Source organism: Scyliorhinus torazame, chromosome 21, assembly GCF_047496885.1.
Source record: "Scyliorhinus torazame isolate Kashiwa2021f chromosome 21, sScyTor2.1, whole genome shotgun sequence".
NCBI classification, from domain to species: domain Eukaryota; kingdom Metazoa; phylum Chordata; class Chondrichthyes; order Carcharhiniformes; family Scyliorhinidae; genus Scyliorhinus; species Scyliorhinus torazame.
The window spans coordinates 109,056,303-109,080,464 of NC_092727.1; the positions used below are offsets into that span (position 1 = coordinate 109,056,303).

The 24,162-nt window shown below is 47.4% G+C and overlaps 1 protein-coding gene across 3 annotated transcripts in view; it reads right to left on the reverse strand.

The window, feature by feature from the left end:
* The window catches only part of muc13b (mucin 13b, cell surface associated), a 138,556-nt gene that overhangs the window by 69,690 nt on the left and 44,704 nt on the right, over positions 1 to 24,162 (reverse strand). The window lies entirely within an intron of this gene.

Consider the following 24,162-nt stretch of genomic DNA (forward strand, 5'->3'; position numbering starts at 1 on the left):
TGAAAATGTTATACCTGACTAATAAGGTGTTAACTGTTTTCTTTTAAACGCCACAGTATGTCGTAACAGCAACAAACCAACTTTCGGACCCTCAAAAAAATATATCCATTTTTAATGTCAAATTTTCCCCATGTTTAAATTCAGTAACATTTGAAACAACGGGTGGCACGGTGGCTCAGTGGTTAGCACTGCTGCCTCACGGCGCCGAGGACCCAGGTTTGATCCCGGCCTCGGGTCACTGTCTGAGTGGAGTTTGCACATTCTCCCCGTGTCTGTGTGGGTCTCACCCCCACAACTCAAAAAAGATGTGCAGGGTAGGTGGATTGGAAACGTTAAATTGCCCCTTCATTTGAAAAAACATTATTGGGTACTTCTTGCATTCATCATAATAGCAAAAACCAAATACCATTGGTTTGATTCATTATTTGTTTGGTTCATATTTAACGGCTCCAACTGTATAAAGGTATTGACAAAATCGAAGTCCTTTAATGTCTGACATGTTTCCCGCTGCATAACTCAATTATTTTAAACTTTCTGTCCAAAGTACTGAGTTGCATAGATCAAAGCAAATATTACAAGTGAGTGTTTGCCGTCATGGAAAATATGTCAACAGTGACTATAAATAACTATTCTTTTAATGTGTTGCTGCCTCCCAAACCTGAGCCCATTATCTGTTGAACTGGATTTCCATGCTTGCTTTAGCAGTCAAATTGTTCCATTCAAAGTCAGAAATTATATCCTATGCAATTATGGCCGTAGTACATATCCTTTTGTCTTGCACCTTTTTTCTGAAGCTCAAGATAGTTAACCAGCTCCACTCTCTATTTGTCCAACTCAGTGGGGACTGCCTTTTGCTTGGTTCCAAACGTGCCACCAAATCCTAGCTGGAGAATTTTCAGCAATGGATCGTCCTTCAACCTCAATTACCTTGGGAAATTTATACTTGATTTCCTGCTCTTTACCCAAGCACTTGGCAGCATCCCTCTGCAGACATGTTGATAGTTGCTACACGGGCAGGAGTGACTCCCAATGCCATGCCTCTCTCAACCCCTTTCACTGCCTCTTTTGGCAAACTGAGCACAATGAGCCAGCATTTCTTCCAGTTAAACATTGACAAGATTACAGCTATTGTCATCAACCTTTGACACAAACACCAATTATCCATCCCTACCTACCGACCTTCTTTGGATTGAACCATGTGTTTGCTGCTTCAGTGTTTACTCAAATCCACACTGAGTTTCCAAAGCCATATCCTCTCCATCATTTATGACCTGATTAGGTTATAGGGGTTGCCATGGTGGATGATAGATGATGCAGTTTCATGGGAACAAACAATCCCAAGGATATCTTGAAATCTGCAGCACTGAAGACCCAGGTAAAAACATATCCAACTTGTGCCTTGAACAGTAAACAGGTCTCGGAGGATATCATCCCGCAGGTATTGTTAACTCTTAAAAGACCAGAGAATGGAGGCTGCTTCGTGCAGGGGCACTAGCTTAGCAGCCCTGGTCACGGCGCCTCTGCCACTTTCGCCGGCACGGTCCTCCACCAGCCCGATAGTGATGGCGGCTCTTCGGATCTGGGGCCAGTGGAGGAGGCATGTAGGGGAGGTAAGAGCATCGGTGTGGACCCCAATCTGCGGCAACCACCGATTCGCCCCGGGGAACATGGACAGGGGGTATCGACTGTGGAAGAGGGCAGGGATTGTGAGGATGGGGGATCTGTTCCTGGAAGGGAGCTTTCCGGGCATGAGGGCGCTGGAGAAATTTGGGCTGACGAGAGGGAACGACTTAAGATACTTGCAGGTGAGGGATTTTGTACGCAGACTGGTGCCATCCTTCCCACGTCTCCTGCCGAAGGGGAGGCAGGACAGGGTAGTTTCAAGGGGAGAGGTGGGAGAGGGTAGAGTTTCAGACGTCTACAAGGAGCTAATGAGAACTGAGGATACGCAGACTGAGGACCTGAAGCTTAAGTGGGAGGAGGAGCTCAGGGGGGAGCTGGAAGTTGGTATTTGGGCAGAAGCCCTGAGCAGAGTAAACGCGACCGCAACATGCGCCAGGCTCAGCCTGATCCAGTTTAAGGTTGTGCACCGGGCCCACATGACGGTGGCCCGGATGAGCAGATTCTTCGGGCTGGAGGGCAAGTGTGCTAGATGCGCCGGAGGGCCGGCTAACCATGTACACATGTTCTGGTCGTGCCCTAAACTCGGGGGGTATTGGCAGGGATTCGCAGATGTCATGTCCAGTTTTGAAAACTGGGGTGGTAATGAGCCCGGAGGTGGTAATCATTGGAGTTTCGAAGGACCCGGGAGTCCAGGAAGAAAGGAGGCCGATGTTCTGGCCTTTGCTTCCCTGGTAGCCCGGCGACGAATACTGTTAGCATGGAGGGACTCAAAGCCCCCGAGGGTTGAGGTATGGCTATCAGACATAGCGAGCTTTCTTGGCCTAGAGAACGTCAAGTTCCCCTTGAGAGGTTCGCTACTAGGATTCGCCAGAAGGTGGCAGCCATTTATTGACTTCTTTGCAGAGGAGTAAGCGTCAGCAGGGGGGGGGCTAGGGTAGAGTAGAGTAGGGGGATATTGAGGCAGGTCTGTGAATAGAGCGTGGTTTGCATTATGTTTCACGTGTAATTTGTGTCTTGACTTCTTTTTTTGTTTGTACTGTACAATGTCATTTTTTCTAGATGCCTAAAATACCTCAATAAAATTGTTTGTTAAAAAAAAACTCGTAAAAGACCAATTATTTTCCCAATAAACTTTTATTCTATCCAAGGATTGGTAATTTTTCTACATTTATCTTGTAGAAGTTAAATTGTGCATGTATTCACGTAACACTATTGGCTAGTGAAATGTCACGTGATAAGCAGTGATGTCAGCAGAGCATTTCACGAGCTTTTGGAGAATTCACCATCTTATGCTGTAGAAGCACCATCTCTTAATAAGCCCTGCTCTATGTCTTCACGAATTTAAGGTGTGGCGCCTCTACTTATTTTTCTGTTTGTGACAACAGCAAATATGTAACAGTAGAGAAAACTGGCGACTGCTGCTTCACAGCGCCAGGAACCCGGGTTCGATTCCCGGCTTGGGTTACTATCTGTCTGGAGTCTGCACGTTTTTTCCCAGTTGAGCCTCGTTCGACTCAGCGCTAGTTAATGTTCTAGAGGCAAATTCTCTGGCCATTCATCTCCTGAGGGCATTAAGTGTGAGACATAATAATAATAATAATCGTTTACTGTCACAAGTAGGCTTCAATGAAGTTACTGTGAAACGCCCCTAGCCACATTCCGGCGCCTGTTCAGGGAGGCCGATACGGGAATTAAACCCGTGCTGCTGGCATTGTTCTGCATTACAAGCCAGCTGTTTAGTCCACTGTGCTAAACCTCAGTTTTGGATTGTAATGGACCAATAACTTGGACTTCTTTAAAACTACTTTGACATTTTGCTAAGCATTTTCACATTTTTGATCCAGTTCCAAAGTGTCACGGTAGCACAGTGGTTAGCACTGTTGCTTCACAGCTCCGGGGCCCCAGGTTCGAGATGCATGAGGCACATCAGAAACGATGTGTGGAAAGGTTGGAGGCACTGGAGAATAACGCAAGGAGGAACAACCTGAGGATTCTTGGTCTTCCTGAAGGTGCGGAGGGAGCGGACGTCGGGGCATATGTGAGCACGATGCTGCACTCGTTAATGGGAGCGGAGGCCCCGGCGGGTCCGTTGGAGGTGGAGGGAGCATACAGAGTGATGGTGCGAGGACCGAGAGCAGGAGAAATTCCCAGAGCCATAGTGGTGAGATTCCTCCGTTTTAAGGATAGAGAAATGGTCCTTAGATGGGCAAAGAAAACTCGGAGCAGTAAATGGGAGAACGCGGTGATCCGCGTTTATCAAGACTGGAGTGCGGAGGTGGCGAGAAGGAGGGCGAGCTTTAATCGGGCCAAGGCGGTGCTTCATAAAAAGAAGATAAAATTTGGAATGCTGCAACCGGCAAGACTATGGGTCACATATCGAGGGAGGCACCACTACTTTGAGACGGCGGATGAAGCGTGGACTTTTATTGTGGAAGAAAAACTGGATTGAGCGGGTTATTAAAAAGAACGTTTGAACAAAGTGGTGGGGCGAATGTGGGGGGCGAAGAGGGGGGCTAAAAAGGGGGGAAAGAGGAGTTTTATGTACTAATCCTGCGATGTGGTAACTTTTCTCTCTTCCACAGGTGGTGATGGGGGGAGGAGGGGAGGTGGAGGAGATGGGGCGTTGGCCATTGGGGGTTGGGGGCGGGGCCAAGGGAGAAGCGCGGGCTTGGTTCCCACGCTATGATAATCATGGCGGGAATAGAGAAGCAGGAAGGAGGGGCGTCGCACGGTGCGAGCCGAGGTCACGGGGGGAAGCCAAGGTCGGCCAGAGTTTGCTGACTTCTGGGAGCAACATGGGGGGAGTAATTACGCTAGCGGGGGATCTAGCGGGGGGGGGGGGGTGGGAGGGGAGAATTACTGGGTTGCTGCTGCTGGGGAGTGGGGGGAGCTGGTATGGGAGGGGATGGGCGGGGGGACACCACCTGGGGGAGATACAGCTGCGTGGGAACCGGGTGAGGAGCTGGAAAAAGGGGATGGCTAATCGACAAGGGGGGGCGGGGGGTAGGAAGCCCCCCAACCCGGCTGATCACGTGGAACGTGAGAGGGCTGAACAGGCCGATAAAGAGGGCATGGGTACTCGCACACCTTAAGAAACTTAAGGCAGATGTGGTTATGTTACAGGAAACGCACCTGAAACTGATAGACCAGGTTAGGCTACGCAAAGGATGGGTGGGGCAGGTGTTCCATTCGGGGCTAGATGCGAAAAACAGGGGGGTGGCTATATTAGTGGGGAAGCGGGTAATGTTCGAGGCAAAGACTATAGTGGCGGATAACGGGGGCAGATACGTGATGGTGAGTGGCAAACTATAGGGGGAGACGGTGGTTTTGGTAAACGTATATGCCCCGAACTCGGATGATGCCAATTTTATGAGGCGGATGCTAGGACGCATTCCGGACCTAGAGATGGGAAAGCTGATAATGGGGGGAGATTTTAATACGGTGTTGGAACCAGGGCTGGATAGGTCGAAGTCCAGGACTGGAAGGAGGCCGGCAGCAGCCAAGGTACTTAAAGATTTTATGGAGCAGATGGGAGGTGTAGACCCGTGGAGATTTAGCAGACCTAGGAGTAAGGAGTTCTCGTTTTTCTCCTATGTCCATAAAGTCTACTCGCGAATAGACTTTTTTGTGCTGGGAAGGGCGTTGATCCCGAAGGTGAGGGGAACGGAGTATACGGCTATAGCCATTTCGGATCACGCTCCACACTGGGTAGACTTGGAGATAGGGGAGGAAACAGGAGGGCGCCCACCCTGGAGAATGGACATGGGACTAATGGCAGATGAGGGGGTGTGTCTAAGGGTGAGGGGGTGCATTGAAAAGTACTTGGAACTCAATGATAATGGGGAGGTCCAGGTGGGAGTGGTCTGGGAGGCGCTGAAGGCGGTGGTTAGAGGGGAGCTGATATCAATAAGGGCACATAAAGGGAAGCAGGAGAGTAAGGAACGGGAGCGGTTGCTGCAAGAGCTTTTGAGGTTGGACAGACAATATGCGGAAGCACCGGAGGAGGGACTGTACAGGGAAAGGCAAAGGCTACATGTAGAATTTGACTTGCTGACTACGGGCACTGCAGAGGCACAATGGAGGAAGGCACAGGGTGTACAGTACGAATATGGGGAGAAGGCGAGCAGGTTGCTGGCACACCAATTGAGGAAAAGGGGAGCAGCGAGGGAAATAGGGGGAGTGAGGGATGAGGAAGGAGAGATGGAGCGGGGAGCGGAGAGAGTGAATGGAGTGTTCAAGACATTTTATAAAAAATTATATGAAGCTCAACCCCCGGATAGGTGGGAGAGAATGATGGGCTTTTTGGATCGGCTGGAATTTCCCACGGTGGAAGAGCAGGAAAGGGTGGGACTGGGAGCACAGATCGAGGTAGAAGAAGTGGTGAAAGGAATTAGGAGCATGCAGGCGGGAAAGGCCCCGGGACCGGATGGATTCCCAGTCGAATTCTATAGAAAATATGTGGACTTGCTCGCCCCGGTATTGACGAGGACCTTTAATGAGGCAAAGGAAAGGGGACAACTGCCCCCGACTATGTCTGAAGCAACGATATCGCTTCTCTTAAAGAAGGAAAAGGACCCGCTACAATGCGGGTCCTATGGACCTATTTCCCTCCTAAATGTAGATGCCAAGATCCTGGCCAAGGTAATGGCAATGAGAATAGAGGAATGTGTCCCGGGGGTGGTCCACGAGGACCAAACTGGGTTTGTGAAGGGGAGACAGCTGAACACGAATATACGGAGGCTGTTAGGGGTAATGATGATGTCCCCACCAGAAGGGGAAACGGAGATAGTAGTGGCGATGGATGCCGAGAAAGCATTTGATAGAGTGGAGTGGGATTATTTGTGGGAGGTGTTGAGGAGATTTGGTTTTGGAGAGGGGTATGTTAGATGGGTGCAGCTGTTGTATAGTGCCCCGATGGCGAGCGTGGTCACGAATGGACGGGGATCTGCATATTTTCGGCTCCATAGAGGGACAAGGCAGGGATGCCCTCTGTCCCCATTATTGTTTGCACTGGCGATTGAGCCCCTGGCGATAGCGTTGAGGGGTTCCAAGAAGTGGAGGGGAGTACTTAGAGGAGGAGAAGAACACCGGGTATCTTTGTATGCGGACGATTTGTTACTATATGTGGCAGACCCGGCGGAGGGGATGCCAGAAATAATGCGGATACTTGGGGAGTTTGGGGATTTTTCAGGGTATAAATTGAACATGGGGAAAAGTGAGTTGTTTGTGGTGCATCCAGGGGAGCAGAGCAGAGAAATAGAGGACCTACCGTTGAGGAAGGTAACAAGGGACTTTCGTTACCTGGGGATCCAGATAGCCAAGAATTGGGGCACATTGCATAGGTTAAATTTAACGCGGTTGGTGGAACAAATGGAGGAGGATTTCAAGAGATGGGATATGGTATCCCTGTCACTGGCAGGGAGGGTGCAGGCGGTTAAGATGGTGGTCCTCCCGAGATTCCTCTTTGTGCTTCAGTGCCTCCCGGTGGTGATCACGAAGGCTTTTTTTAATAGGATTGAAAAGAGCATCATGGGTTTTGTGTGGGCCGGGAAGACCCCGAGAGTGAGGAAGGGATTCTTACAGCGTAGCAGGGATAGGGGGGGGCTGGCACTACCGAGCCTAAGTGAGTATTATTGGGCCGCTAATATTTCAATGGTGAGTAAGTGGATGGGAGAGGAGGAGGGAGCGGCGTGGAAGAGATTAGAGAGGGCGTCCTGTCGGGGGACTAGCCTACAGGCTATGGTGACAGCCCCATTGCCGTTCTCACCAAGGAACTACACCACAAGACCGGTGGTGGTGGCTACACTGAAGATTTGGGGACAGTGGAGACGGCATAGGGGAAAGACTGGAGCCTTGGGGGGGGTCCCCGATAAGAAACAACCATAGGTTTGCCCCGGGGGGGATGGATGGGGGATATGGAATGTGGCAAAGAGCAGGAATAACGCAACTGAAAGATCTGTTTGTGGATGGGAAGTTCGCGAGTCTGGGAGCGCTGACCGAGAAATATGGGTTGCCCCAAGGGAATGCTTTCAGGTATATGCAACTGAGGGCTTTTGCGAGGCAACAGGTGAGGGAATTCCCGCAGCTCCCGACACAAGAGGTGCAGGACAGAGTGATCTCAAAGACATGGGTGGGGGATGGTAAGGTGTCAGATATATATAGGGAAATGAGGGACGAAGGGAAGACTATGGTAGATGAACTAAAAGGGAAATGGGAAGAAGAGCTGGGGGAGGAGATTGAGGAGGGGCTGTGGGCAGATGCCCTAAGCAGGGTAAACTCGTCGTCCTCGTGTGCCAGGCTAAGCCTGATTCAGTTTAAGGTATTACACAGGGCGCATATGACTGGAGCACGGCTCAGTAAATTTTTTGGGGTGGAGGATAGGTGTGCGAGATGCTCGAGAAGCCCAGCGAATCATACCCATATGTTTTGGTCATGCCCGGCACTACAGGGGTTTTGGATGGGGGTGACAAAGGTGCTTTCAAAAGTAGTGGGGGTCCGGGTCGAACCAAGCTGGGGGTTGGCTATATTTGGGGTTGCACAAGAGCCGGGAGTGCAGGAGGCGAGAGAGGCCGATGTTTTGGCCTTTGCGTCCCTAGTAGCCTGGCGCAGGATATTGCTAATGTGGAAAGAAGCCAAGCCCCCGGGGGTGGAGACCTGGATAAATGACATGGCAGGGTTTATAAAGCTAGAGCGGATTAAGTTCGTTCTAAGGGAGTCGGCTCAAGGGTTCACCAGGCGGTGGCAACCGTTCGTCGAATATCTCGCAGAAAGATAGATGGAATGGAAAAAAGAAGGCAGCAGCAGCAGCCCAGGATCGGGGGGGGGGGGGGGGGGGGGGGAGGAACCAGAAGGACTCTCAGGGTTGTTAATATATACTGTATAATATGTATCGGTCGTTGCTACAGATAATTATATATTGGACTGTTAAATTATATTTTTGGAGAGTGTTACTTGTGATAAGGCAGTTGCCAATTAGGGCTAGTTTTCATTTTTGTTATTTATTATTTATTCATTTTCTGTTTATAAAATAAGTCATTGTTATTTGTGTTGTTATAATATTGTGTAAAGGATGCACAATGTACTGTGTTGGTTGACCAAAAATTTTCAATAAAATATTTTTTTTTTTTTTTAAAAAGAGAGCAAAACCCGAAGACTAGAATCTTTAAAGTGCAAAATGGACCCCAGCCATCACTCTAACCACGACAGGTCCGATATCTTACACAGTTCAAACAGACGATGAACGATTTTGGCATCAGCACCCTGACCAGTTATTAGCTTCACAAAGTGAACATATAGTCTTCACCAGAAATATTCATATAGGAGTGTATGGACATTGATACGCCAGAACAGATACGCTGCAGAAATTACTGAATCTGCTACTGCAGAATCGTCAGTACCTTCAGAGACAGACACTGAGCTCATTTCAACAAGTGAACAGGAAGATACTTCTGTGATCACAAACAGCCAAATTCCTGAATATCCGATATTACCTCAACAGGACAGACATCCAACAAAGAGACTGTCTTATTAATGTAAATGTTATAAATAACATGATGTAATTTAAAAAAATAAAAAATTTAGAGTACCCAATTAATTTTTTCCTACTAAGGGGCAATTTAGCGTGGCCAATCCACCGACCCTGCACCTCTTTGGGTTGTGGGGGTGAAACCCATGCAGACACGGGGAGAATGTGCAAACTGCACACGGACATTGACCCAGAGCCAGGATCGAACCTGGGATCTTGGGGCCGCGAGGCAGTGCTAATCATTGCGCAGCCATGGTGCCCCCTATAACCTGATGTAATATAACAAATATGGTGCTGTTTATGTGTTTGAGAGAAAAGTCGTTGGCCCTAAAGGACGAGGGGCGTTATGTGGTCAAGTAACACTATTAGCTGGTGAAATGTCACATGACTCGCAGTGGCGTCAGCGGAGTGTTTGCTGGTGTTTAGGGAGATCACCATCTTACCCTGTAGAAACATCTCTTACCGTGCACAAAACAAACTTAATGTGTGGCTCCTCTACTTTTTCATCTTTGCAGCTAGCAACAGATATATAACTAACTGAGTGGACGGCACAGTGGCACAATGGTTAACATTTTGCTTCACAGCTCCGGGTGCCAGGTTTGAATCCCGGCTTGGGTCTGTGCGTTCTCCCCATGACTGCGAGGGTTTCCTCAGGGTGCTCCGGTTTCCTCCCACTGTCCAAAGATGTGCAGGTTAGGTGGATTGGCCATGCTAAATTGCCCTTAGTGTCCAAAAAGTGCAGACCCGATGGGCCGAACGGCCTCCTTCTGCACTGCAGATTCTATAATTCTATATTGAAGTAATACAGCACCCAGGATGAAGAAATTATTTGAAGTATTTAATTGGTCAATTTTATGGTCATTTGCACTTGATCGCTTTGGTTTCTACTGGTTATGCTTGCTCCACGGAGTGCAATATCTTAAAGTGAGACAAAACTTCTGTGATTTTGACCAGAGGCCACAGCAACTGTTTAAAATGTCAAGATATAAACATACAAATTAGGAGCAGGGGCAGGTCAGTTGGCTCCTTGAACCTTCAATAATTTTGGTCTCTACCCCAGGTCCGCCTACTCCCTCTAGCCTTCGGTTCCCTTGTTATTTACATTTATCTTTACTTGCAGGTTGTACTAAAAAAGCTGAAAATTGTAAGCTACAGTAAATCAAGTTCACTTCAGACAGCAGTCGCACTTGCGTTCCGAGGCAAGATGAATCATAATAGCTCTTGAAAGCCAAGCACAGGCTATAACTGTATACTGCAGTTCACCATTCAAGCTATCAAATTACTGGATTCCAACAAAAGCCTGCTGATTATAACTGGAAGAAACTCGGACAGATACCAATGACAAGGGTGAGAACTACACAATTTTCAGAAGTATTATTTTCACAGACACGTCAAGAGTGCGAGGTTTATAATCAGAGTTGTATTGCAAACATTTTAAAATATTGTGTAGCGTTTTGCCTGAAGGGAGAATATATATATATTTTTTAAATAGCCAAAAGACAAGAAGAATCGACGAGCCCGTATTTTACACTGTTCAACTCCATGATACATAGGCCAAGATTCTCCGGCTGCTGGGATTTTCTGTTCCCGCGAGCAGTTTGCTGGCTTCAATGGGAAATCCCATTGACAAGTGGCGGGAGTAGGGAATCACGCTGCCAGTGAACGGCACGCCGCCGAGGAACCCGTGGCTCGGGAAATGGAGAATCCCGCCCATAATCCCGTTATGCAGAACAAATACACAGGTTATGTAATTTAATTCTACATGACTTACATTTTGGGAATTTGCTTACGTTCTATGGCTGTTCAACTTAAACAGCCTGAAAATCCAATTTACGACACCAGGATTTGCCAAATACGTTTGAGTTGTCGGGATTCTGGGTCCTGGTGTACGGAGAAGCTCTAAAAGGACAAATCCCAAAGCGCCATAGTTTCAGGAATATGCCCATGCTTTCTTAATCTGGGTGCATTTTTGGCAGTGCACCTGGATTAACAGTTTGGTAATTGTTTGTAGGTATGGATATTATCCAATGCCGCCATAAATTCTGGGTAAGATTCTCTGGCCTCCCGTTTCTTGACGACGGGAGACGGCCTACCATTGACTGGCGGCAGGATATTTTGTTCCCAACCACTGTCAATGGGATTTCCCATTGAATCCACCCCACTCCGCTGGGAAACCCACAGCCAGGGTGTGCACCGTCAACCGTACTGGAAGATCCCGCTCTCTTTCTTCTTTCAGAGGTGGCGGTATTGTGTTGTATACCTAACTTGAAATGAAATGAAATGAAAATTGCTTATTGTCACAAGTAGGCTTCAATGAAGTTACTGTGAAAAGCCCCTAGTCGCCACATTCCGGCGCCTATTCGGGGAGGCTGGTACGGGAATCGAACCGGGCTGCTGGCCTGCCTTGGTCGGTTTTAAAAGCCAGCGATTTAGCCCAGTGTGCTAAACCAGCCCTACTTGAAATAAGTGGAACTCATTATACAAATAATCAAATAGTTAAAGATTCATAGTTGAAAGAATTTGTAAGGAGCATCCAGGAGGGTTTTCTAGAGCAGTATGTAAATAGTCCAACTCGGGAAGGGGCCATACTGGACCTGGTGTTGGGGAATGAGCCTGGCCAAGAGCCTGGCCAGGTGGTTGAAGTTTCAGTCGGGGATTACTTTGGGAATAGTGATCACAATTCCGTAAGTTTTAGAATACTCATGGACAAAGACGAGAGTGGTCCTAAAGGAAGAGTGCTAAATTGGGGGGAAGGACAACTATACCAAAATTCGGCAGGAGCTGGGGAATGTGGATTGGGAGCAGCTGTTTGAAGGTAAATGCACATTTGATATGTGGGAGGCTTTTAAGGAAAGGTTGATTAGAGTGCAGGACAGGCATGTCCCTGTGAAAATGAGGGATAGAAATGGCAAGATTAGGGAACCATGGATGACAGGTGAAATTGTGAGACTAGCTAAGAGCAAAAAGGAAGCATACATAAGGTCTAGGCGACTGAAGACAGACGAAGCTTTGGAAGAATATCGGGAACGTAGGACTAATCGGAAACGAGGAGTCAAGAGGGCTAAAAGGGGTCATGAAATATCTTTAGCAAATAGGGTTAAGGAAAATCCCAAAGCCATTTATTCATATATAAGGAGCAAGAGGGTAACTAGAGAAAGGGTTGGCCTACTCAAGGACAAAGAAGGAAAGTTATGCGTGGAGTCAGAGAAAATGGGTGAGATTCTTAACGAGTACTTTGCATCGGTATTCATCGAGGAGAGGGACGTGACGGATGTTGAGGTTAGGGATAGATGTTTGATTACTCTAGGTCAAGTCGGCATAAGGAGGGAGGATGTGTTGGGTATTCTAAAAGGCATTAAGGTGGACAAGTCCCCAGGTCCAGATGGGATCTATCCCAGGTTACTGATGGAAGTGAGAGAGGAAATAGCTGGGGCCTTAACAGATATCTTTGCAGCATCCTTGAACATGGGTGAGGTACCGGAGGACTGGGGAATTGCTGATGTTGTCCCCTTGTTTAAGAAGGGTAGCTGGGATAATCCAGGTAATTATAGACCGGTGAGCCTGATGTCAGTGGTAGGGAAGCTGCTGGAGAAGCTACTGAGGGATAGGATTTATTCACATTTGGAAGAAAATGGGCTTATCAGTGATAGGCAACATGGTTTTGTGCAGGGAAGGTCATGTCTTACCAACTTAATAGAATTCTTTGAGGAAGTGACAAAGTTGATTGATGAGGGAAGGGCTGTAGATGTCATATACATGGACTTCAGTAAGGCATTTGATAAGGTTCCCCATGGTAGGCTGATGGAGAAAGTGAAGTCTCATGGGGTCCAGGGTGTACTAGCTAGATGGATAAAGAACTGGCTGGGCAACAGGAGACAGAGAGTAGTAGTGGAAGGGAGTTTCTCAAAATGGGAGAACTGTGACCAGTGGTGTTCCACAGGGATCCGTGCTGGGACCACTGTTGTTTGTGATATACATAAATGATCTGGAGGAAGCTATAGGTGGTCTGATTAGCAAGTTTGCAGATGACACTAAGATTGGTGGAGTAGCAGATAGTGAAGGGGACTGTCAGAGAATACAACAGAATATAGATAGATTGGAGAGTTGGGCGGAGAAATGGCAGATGGAATTCAATCTGGGCAAATGCAAGGGGATGCATTTTGGAAGATCCAATTCAAGAGCAAACTATATGTTAAATGAAAAAGCCCTGGGGAAAATTGATGTACAGAGAGATCTGGGTGTTCAGGTCCATTGTACCCTGAAGGTGGCTGTGCAGGTCGATAGAGTGGTCAAGAAGGCATACGGCATGCTTTCCTTCATCGAAAGGGGTATTGAATACAAGAGTTGCAGGTCATGTTACAGTTGTATAAGACTTTGGTTCGGCCACATTTGGAATACTGCGTACAGTTCTGGTCGCCACATTACCAAAAGGATGTGGATGCTTTGGAGAGGGTGCAGAGGAGGTTCACCAGGATGTTGCCTGGTATGGAGGGCGCTAGCTATGAAGAGAGGCTGAGTAGATTAGGATTATTTTCATTAGAAAGTCGGAGGTTGAGGGAGGACCTCATTGAGGTCTACAAAATCATGAGAGGTATAGACAGGGTGGATAGCAAGAAGCTTTTTCCCCAGAGTGCGGGACTCAATTACTAGGGGTCACGAGTTCAAGGTGAGAGGGGAAAAGTTTAAGGGAGATATGCGTGGAAAGTTCTTTACGCAGAGGGTGGTGGGTGCCTGGAACGCATTGCCGGCAGAGGTGGTAGAGGCGGGCACGATAGCGTCATTTAAGATGTAACTAGACAGATACATGAATGGGCAGGGAGCAGAGGGATACAGATCCTAAGGCGACAGTTTTAGATAGAGGATCTGGATCGGCGCTGGCTTGGAGGGCCGAAGGGCCTGTTCCTGTGCTGTAATTTTTCTTTGTTCTTTGTTCTATCCAACTCAAATGGACAAAGACAGTTAACCTGAAGGTGAAGTAGAATCTTTGTAAATAGTTTATAAATACACATTTCTCCTTTCCTTCCGTTAACTTGCCTTCTGAAGATTTGGAACCTTCATATTTTTATTTAATTTGAAAAGAGATTTTCTTACTGTCTAATTGCTCAATTCATCCATGCTCAATTTCTCCCCTAGATATGGAACAGCATTACCGTACCTACCTAGATTTTGAATATCCAATGTCTAAAATTCAGAAGCCAGGTAGATACAAATCATCTGGCATAGTTAAACTGGAATTATCCCCCTCTTAGGTTTGCAACTGATAAACTTTGCAGTGTTGTACTGGATAGGCATGGGCACAACATTTCTGTTTCTCGACTAATTTAAATTCCAAATGCATTATGATCAGGCTTAAAATCTACAGCAAGCACCATAACGACACTGGACAAGAGAATCTTTTTCAGTGGTACCTGCTTTTTAAATTTGTATTACCAGGGATTAAGCTCCTTAAAATATCTATCCATTCACCATTAAATTATTTTTAAGGCGAGCAGGGTGCATAGGAGAGAAAGAGCTTTAACTACAATAATTTTACACAGTAACTGTCTCATTCACAAAGTGTATATCGAAAATTACTATATTTTATAAAAAGAACATGACAAAAACAAGGAGACCATGCAACAGTAGACACATTTGTTGTAATAGTTTTAACTGATGCAAACAAGCAGTTTCATGGATGCTGAGTCAGTGGAATTTAGAGCTCCAAACAATTGAAACAATTGCAATACGTCAACAAAGCCATTCTGCTTTTGTAGAGGACTTTGCTGATAGGTATCGGCTGGATTCTCTGTTTCAGCAGCTAAGTGCCGGCGCCAGTGAAGCATGTGTGGTCTTTTACGACCAAAAAAATCGGCGTGACCCCTCAATGATTCCGGGACCAGTGAGGGGCTAGCACCTGCACCTACGTCCCACGCTGAAAACGGACGGCGAATGGCCAAGTCCGATGACCTGCAGCTGTCGCGCCGTACAACATGGAGCCAGCCGTACACAGACCCAACTTGCCACCCGCGACCCCACAGCCCACCCACTGGCCACCCCCCCCACAGCCCTCGCAAAGCCCCCGGCCAGCGGCATGGATCGCGGCCACGTGTGGCGGAGCTGGACATAGTCCACAGCCGCCATGCCGAGTTCCAGCTGAGACCACGTGTCCCTCGCCATCGGGAACTCGGCCCATTGGGGACGGAGCATCGCGGGTGGACCGGCCAATGCCATGCCAACACCGTTGCAGAAATGTGTCACGATGACGACATTTTCGAGTGGGCGGATGGAGCATGGTTGACTGGTGTCAAACCGGCGCCGGCTCTGATTTCGGCGTCTGAGCCCATTCTCCGCCCAATCACCGAACACAATTTAGGCGTCGGGTAACGGAGAATCCCGCCCATCGTCTTTCCACTTTGGGAGCCCAACATTGTGTCCAGTCAGGATACAAACTTTGATCAGTACTTCTCAAACACATTTATGCACGGCAATACTCCCTTAACTCAATGCAGGAGTGGTTTGGAGTGCAATACTGCACTCAGAATGCTACACAGTCAGAGGTGCCTACTTTCTAGGTGAGACGTTACACTGAGGTCCTCTCAGGTGGACATATCCCTTGGCACCATTTTGAAGAGCAAGGAGTTACCCCTGGCGTCCTGGCCCATATTAATCCTTCAATCTACATCACAAACACAGATTATTGCTGTTTGTGGGAGCTTAATGTCCACAAATTGGCTGGCATGTTTCCTACATTACAACAGTGACTACGCTTCAGTATTTAATTGACTGTAAAGTGCTTTGGGGCATCCTGAGGCCATGAAAGGTGATGCACAAATAAAAGTATTTTTGCAACATAACTGATATGCACACAACTTTTAAGTGACCACTTACTAGTAGTTCGGGATGAATAGCAAATTACCGTTTCCTCGGAGTTTAACTGAAGTGCATTAAGTCAACGGAAACTTTTAATGCTTAAGAGGTTTTGGGCCCATATGCAAAAGTGTTGGAAAATTATTTTGAAAACTCTATTAATATAGTTCCGTTCGATAATGTAATTGAATTCCGGTAGCGGCTCTGTTGTGAGTGGTCGCACACAGGGAAGGTCCCGCTTAAAGGCATAGAAAAGAGCTCTTTTTACCTGAAAATGGGATTAATTTTGACAGAACAGTGCAGCTGAAGGGTGGAGCAGAAGATCCCCCTCAGGTGTGGTATATCTGCCGGTTACCAAACCCGGCAGAAGAAGGTGTAAGGCCTGGCCAAGGAGTTGAAAGAGACCTGCAGCGCAACAGCTATTTTAAAGATGGCGAAGTGCCAGTGCAAGTTGGAAGGCCCCAGATGGAACAGTTGATAGCCTTCATCAAGGAAGAGTTCCGTCAGCAACGGAAGGAGGTGGAGAATACTGAGAGAAAAGGTGGACGAGCAGGAGGACAGGTTGAGAAGGTAGAACCTGCGTATTGTCAGCCGGCCTGAAGGAGTGGAAGGCACGAGTGTGACAAGGTATGTCTCGCGGATGCTTGCGGGGCTGATGCCAGCCTTCGACACAGAACAAAGAGGTTAGGGTGGGTGAGGGGTTGGAGAGCCGATAGGAGGAACCTTTTGGGCAAGAGTTGCCATGCTGGCTGATGAACGGAAGTGAATTGGGGGAGATGGCCGCGAGGGATGGCCGGGGCAAAGGAGGAAGATGCGACATGGCACGGTTGGAGAAGAAGCGTGGTCAGGAGCAGAGAAGGGGGCCATCTTGGATGGATAGAGGGGGCAGAGCCGAAAGGAGAGAATGGTGACCGGTAGATGGGGAAAAGGAGACGTCAGCCCCCAGTAAGACTTATAACATGGAACGTGCAAGGACTCAACAGACCGGAGAAAAGAATTTGGGTTTTAGTGGAGGTGTTCTTTCTGCAGGAGATGAATCTCCGCATGAAGGACCAGGTTAGGTTGAGAAAGGAATGGGTGGGCCAGGTATTTCATTCGGGGTTTGACTCTAAGTCGCAAGGTTGGCCATCCTGATAAGCAAGAAGACGAGGTTTGTGAGTGCGAAGGAAGTGAGGAATCTTGGTGGGAGATATGTGGTGGTGAGCTGGGTACTGGAGGGGATGCCAGTGGTGTTGGTGAATGTCTATGCACCGAATTGGGACAACGTAATGAGGGGGTTGCTGGCAGCGATCCCACGCATTATTTGATCATGGGAGGAGATTTTAATTGTGTTCTAGAGCCTAGAACGGATAGGTTGAGCCCATGTCAATGGGAAGGATGCGAATGGCAAAGGAGCTGGGAGGGTTCATGGAACAGATGAGTATGGTGGACCCATGGTGTTTTAGGAATCTGGAGGGGTGGGGGGGGGGGGTACTCCTTTTTCTCACATGTTTATAGGGTGTACTCCAGAATTGCCTTTTTTGTGGTGAGCCGGGAAGTGTTGGTAGGGGTGGAGGGGGCACAGTACGCAGGGATAGTAATTTTGGACCGTGTGCCCCACTGACTGGAGATTCGGCTTAGATCAGGACGGGAGCAGAGGCCGGGATGGAGGCTAGATTCGGGGTTGTTGGCAGATTAATGGTTCTGTGATGAGGTATGATCGGTGATTAAAGACTATGTTGAGCTGAACCAGTTCGAGGAGGTGTAGGCGTTTGGGAGACATTTTGGGAGACACTGAAGGCGGTGGTCCGAGGAGAGATTATCTCATTCAAGGCACATGAGGAAAGGAAAATGAGGGAGGAGTACCGGCACTTAATGATCAATTTCATTTCATTTTCAGATAGTCCAATTAGCGCCCACCCACCATGCAGGGATGACGAGAAGGAAAACATTGCAGGGGCAATTTGATAGGTTGATGAGGGGAGGGCGACGAGGGGAGGGCGGTGGGGCAGTTGCCTGGGCCATAGGGGTGCAGTAAGAGTACGGGGAGAAGGCAAGCCGAATGTTACCACATCAACTACGGAGGCAGGCCACATCCAGGGAAATATTGACAATACGGAGAGAGACGGGGAGGTGGTGACGGGGGAGGTGGTGACGGAGCCGGTGAGGATAAATGAGACGTTATGGGAATACTATAAGGAACTGTACAGGGCAGACCCGGAGGCTGAAGAAGGGGACATTGGGAGGTTTTTAGATGGGCTGGAGTTTCTATAGTTGAAGGAAGAGAAGAGACAGGCACTAGAGGAGCCTCTGGGACTGAGGGAGATATTGGACAGTACAAGGGGTAAGAAGTCGGGAACGCCCCAGGGCCTGATAGTTACCCGGCGGAATTTTATAAGGAGTTTGCAGAGCACCTACTGGGGCATTTAGTGAGGCGGGGGTGTTGCCGGAGATGATAATGCAGGCAACGATCACATTGATACCAATTTAAAGTAGCCAGGGACAGCTTTGGATATCTGGGGATTCAGGTAACGGGGAGTGGGCGACACTGCATAAATGGAATTATACAAAGCTGGTGGAGGAGGTTATGGAGGATCTGAAGAGGTGGGACACATTGCTCCTGACACTGACAAGGAGGGTCCAAGTGGTGAAGATGAACGCCCTGCCAAGGTTCCGATTGATATTCCAGACCGCTTCAGTTTTTTTATACCAAAGGTCTCTTTCTGAAAGCTAGATAAGATTATCTCAGAGTTTGTGTAGGTAGGGAAGGTACTCAGGGAAAAGAAGACCCTGTTACAGAGGCAGAGGCAGAAGGGGCAGGTTGCTGTTGACAAACCTGCTGCATTATTACTGGGCGGCGAAGGTGAGGCGAGGGTGGGACGGAGGGCAGAATGAATTAGGGTGGAGCAAGAATCCTGTCGGGGATCCAGCCTGTGGACTATGGTGATGGCAGTGTTGCCATCGGCGCCAAGGAAATACACAGAGTGCCCAGTGGTGCAATCCACGGTGAAGGTCTGGAATCAGTTGAAGAGGCACTTTGGGATAGAGGGGATTGTCGGTGTTAACGCCGCTGGGTGTGGACCATGGATTCGAGCCGGGGGGGAGGGAGGGAGGAGAAACAGGCGGTAAGATTGGAAAGACTTCCCCAGGCTACCGAAATTTGGTCTGCTGGAGCGACTGCTGCTTTCAGATGTGGAAGGGGAGGTAAGGATAGGAGACATAAATGGGTGGCTGGGAGAGCAGGGAGGCAAGCAGGTGGTGAAGTTTAAGGGGAAATGGGAAGGGGAGCTGGGAGGGGAGATAAACTGGGGTGTGTGGAGTGAGGCGCTGCATTGGGTAAACGCAACTTCCTCGTGCGCAAGGATGAGCCTGATGCAGTTCAAGGTGGTACATAGGTTGCATATGACTCGGGAAAGAATGAGTGGGTTCTTCCAGGGAGTGGCAGACGAGTGGAGAAGTGTGGGTGTGTACCGGCAAACCACATACAGATGTTCTGGGGCTGCGAGAAGCTAGAGAGATACTGGGCGGGAGTGTTTGCGACACTAATGACGATAGTGGAGGAGGAGGTTGGGCCGGACTCTTTGGTGGCGATATTTGGGATATCAAAGAAGCCAGAGCTGATGGAGGGGAGGATGGTTGATGTCATGGCCTTCGTCTCTCTGGTCGCCCATCAAAGGATTTTACTGGAATGGCAGTCGACAACTCCACCAGGGGTGACGGCCTGGATGGGAGACTTATACAACTTTCGCCATTTAGAAAAGATTAAATACATATTGAGGGATTCAGCAGAGGGCTGTGAGGCAAGGTGGGGATGTTCGTGGCCATGTTTGAGAAATTGTTCGTTACCGGGGGTTGGGGGAGGGTGAAAATGGGTGAAAAAGGTTTGAACAAACTGTATAATTGTGAGTTGTGGAATATGATACCCAGACTGTTCATGTTTTGAAATCAATTGCATAAGTTTGGAGTAAATTACATTTTAAAAAACAAGAATGTAATTGAACTTCCAGCATCGACAAGATAGGTAAGCATACATTAGTTAGCCTTGTAAGGATGACACTGAACTAGTTTTAAGATTGTTTTTGTACAATCAAGTCCAGGCATGTAGAATCAGTTATAGTCTGTCCCCCCAACCGTTTACCAAATGGCAAAATAAATTGCTCGATTATATTTTCGTTCCGTCCCAAACAGAATGAGCTGACATGCTACTTTTCTTATCCTCTATTTTCTCATCTTTCCTTCTCCTTTATGCTCTCTGTGACAATAATGTGGTGTTAACCTGGACAAGAAAGGAGACAGGCAGTCAGCAGGTCATGGAGAAAGCAGAGGGTAAAAGACATGACCACATGTTAGAAGAGAGCCCGCTGGAAGAGGAAGAAAAACCTGTGGCCAACACTATTCATACGAGGCAGCTGCAGAAGGGAGCCATTCATGAACCAGCCTCTACAACCACAACAAATGATTTTCAACCCAGATGGGACGTACACCCTGGGTGCAGTTCAATGTCTCCAGAGATGTACAAACACCTAACTAACCCTTCAAGGCGGGGATATTGGTTATTTCCGCTGAAGGAGAAGTGAGCATGTATTTTGGTTGCATTAAGCAGATTACTGGTTGCCTTACTCAATACCACATTTTCCATGTTCACTTATGCACAACATGCAGTTCAGTGCAAATCCTCCCACGTAGAAGATAATTACAAAAAGGAGATAGGATGGTTCCTCCTCTGCTCCTCACAATAAACTCTGGACAACCTCTAACAAGTTAGACACACGCTTTTATCCTGCCAAGTCTCTCAACTAAGGAATTTCCTGCACTACATCATGCACAATTCTCGCCCCTAGCAACAGTCATCAGTAAAAAAAAAAAGTCAAATTTCACCTTGCCTGCCCACAAGTTCAGCTGCACACAAATGGTGGGCAAATCCTCTTTTGCAGTAGGGAAGGGTTTTTTTTAATGACAGAATATAAATGCACTGTACTGTGCATTTTCATGTTATATTTAGGGAAAATAAAGGCAGTGTTATATTCAGAGAAAATAAGGGCGGCATGGTGGCACAGTGGTTAGCACTGCTGCATCTCGGCGCTGAGGACCCGGGTTCGATCCCGGCCCCAGATCATTATCTGTCGTATCTGCGTGGGTCTCACCCCTACAAACCCAAAGATGTGCAGCGTAGGTGGATTGGCCACGCTAAATTGCCCCTTAATTGGTAAAAAAATAATTGGGTACTCTAAATTAAACAAGTAAAGGCAGTTTTAAATTCTTTGAAGATAATGCCCCTTGGAAAGAAAGTCAGGCGGGTCACTTGCATTGGTTTGGTCAATTAACTTGCAATAGGATCACAGAATCGAAATTCTCACTCATCAATGAAGTTAACAAGGCATTTCCAGTGCAAGTTTATTCACTTATTCCCCCCTCCCACATGTCTAAAATGAGCACAAACCATTTGTTCATTGTTCTGAAGACTTGAAATCTTTACTTGATTTCTCTCTCCACAGTTACAGCCAGACCTGCTGAGCTGATCCGACATTTTCTGTTCTTATCCCTTGTTCATTCCTGCTTGTGAGGCACATCGCACTGACCGCAGAGCATGCCAAGAGGAGATAAAATAGGAGCATCTAAAATAATTAAAGGTTTTGATTGGATGAATACAGAAACCTATTTTCTGTAGTTGAGAAGTCAGTCATGAGGATTCATAAATTTAAGGTCGTTTGCACAGAGTATCATTGAAGCATAGAATGGCATTCTGTGATAGAGATTGAGACTCTTTGTACCCTTTAAGGAAAAATTGGATAAAATTTGGAGCAAAGTAAGATATTTGGCTATGAGACGGAGATAGTAGGGTCGTAGCACTTGTTTTTGCATGTTTTAGCAAATAGCCAACATGATTGGCTAGGAAGCTTCCCGTGCTTACAAAAGTTCCGCTTCCACAATTAAGACAAAAGTAATTATTTGGCAAATATAACATCACATATCGATACTGAATGGAAATGTCAGATATTTTTGATTCTGCAATCAATACTCTGTTCAGGCTTGGAACTTTACCATGGCCAGCGCAGAGAAGACAACCCCCGGCACATGCGCCAGTAAACGCCAGCCGGTCTGCGCATGCGTGGAACAACGCCGGTCCTTCGGCGCATGCACTAACTCGCGTAGTTCCTGTAGAGTTCGATGAAGTATGATGGGAGTGTGTTTATTATTATTAATAATAATAATAATAATAATAGCTTATTGTCACAAGTAGGCTTCAATGAAGTTACTGTGAAAAGCCCCTAGTTACCACATTCCAGCGCCTGTTCAGGGAGGCCGGTTCAGCATTACAAGCCAGAGGTTTAGCCCGCTGTGCTAAACCAGAACCAGTTTGCATGAAGCATAAAAACAGATATGGACCTGTGGGTTAGAATAGATTGTTTCTATGCTGTATGTTCCATGCAATTCTATGATTAACATAAGGATGAAAAAGAAAATCGCAGTTCGACATTAAAAAAACGGTTACAGCCCTGTTGCCTCACGGCGCCGAGGTCCCAGGTTCGATCCCGGCTCTGGGTCACTGTCCGTGTGGATTTTGCACATTCTCCCAGTGTTTGCGTGGGTTTCGCCCCCACAACCCAAAGAGATGTGCAGGTTAGGTAGATTGGCCACGCTAAATTGCCCCTTAATTGGAAAAAATGAATTGGGTACTCTACATTTATGGGGGGGGGGGGGGGGGGGGGGGGGGGCGGGGGGAAGGAGAAAAAAAAAAACGGTTAGAAAATCTAATTTACAAAAAATGTTTCAAAATGGCTATATGTGGGGGAGGCACGGTGGCGCAGTGGTTAGCACTGCTGCCTCACGGCACCGAGGGCCGTGGCTCGATCCCGACCCCAGGTCACTGTCCATGTGGAGTTTGCACATTCTCCCCGTGTCTCCGTGGGTCTCACCCTCACAACCCAAAGATAGTGCAGGTTAGGTGGATTGGCCACGTGAAAAATCGCCCCTTAACTGGGAAAAAAGAATTGGGCACTTTAAAAAAAATTTTTTAAATGGCTACATGTGCTGTTAATCGACCATTGAAAGATACGTCAAAGTGAACATGAAGATCTTGGTTTGTCAACAATCCATTATTAATTTCCAGCAAGTGGCAGGCAGGAGTGTGTCAACTTTGACCCTTCCCAATGTGTTTTTCGAATTTTGCAAGTCAGTTAATCAGCTCCGAATGGGTCATGTTCTTTCACATTTTAAAAGCAGCCAGACAGCAGTTTCAGAGCCAAGTTCCAAATTCACTGACAGAGCACCCAACGTTTAGATAATGCGGCACACGCACAGCCACAAGATCAGTGAGTGATGGTAAAAGATCTGTCATAAAATCCACTCCTTTCACTTGAATAAATTTCCTGAAAGAATAGGTTTGTTTTGCCATATAACGCACATCTGGTTCTTAACCACACTGATGGATGGTTTCAAACAAGTGCTTCAGCACAGATTCCTTGCATTCCTCAATGGCACACCTGCAGGTGTACAGGCTGTGGCTGAGGCAGTGGTAAATGGTGCAAAGTCAACATATATCTCTCCTGAATTACCGTCAAACGCCCCCCCCCCCCCCGCCCCCCCTGGTAATTCTAGGATTCAACATTGCTCAGCTACTTGGTCTGATTTTTTTCTCGATGTCAAAAATGTCCCGAAGAATTACTGAAGACACTTCATGCATTCATTTATATTACAGGTCATCGGACACGACACAGACCTCTCTCAGCCTATCAGACCGCACTGAATCGTGAATTCCAAGTCCTGTATAAAGTGGAAAATCATAATGGAATTAGAAATGCTTGAACATAATGGGGATTGTCTGTGGCTGCGCCCCCCCCCCAAAAAAAAAAGAACATCCTGGACCTTATGTACATTAGTGAAACAGAATTTGGTTGAACAAAAGAGAAAACTTAAAAGCAAAAAATTCCAGTCTGTGATTGAATAAACTGGGATTATTCTCCTTAAAGAGATGGAGGCTGAGGGGCGACCAGATAGAAGTTTATAAAATTATTAGGGGTATAGATAGGGTGAACAGTTGGAGGCTTTTTCCCAGGGTGGAAATGATAATTATAAGGGGGCACAAGTTCAAGGTGAGGGGGAAAGAGGTTCAGTGGAGATGTGTGGAGATGTGCGGGGGGGAAGTTTTTTTTTCTACACAGAGGGTGGTGGTGGCCTGGAATGCATTG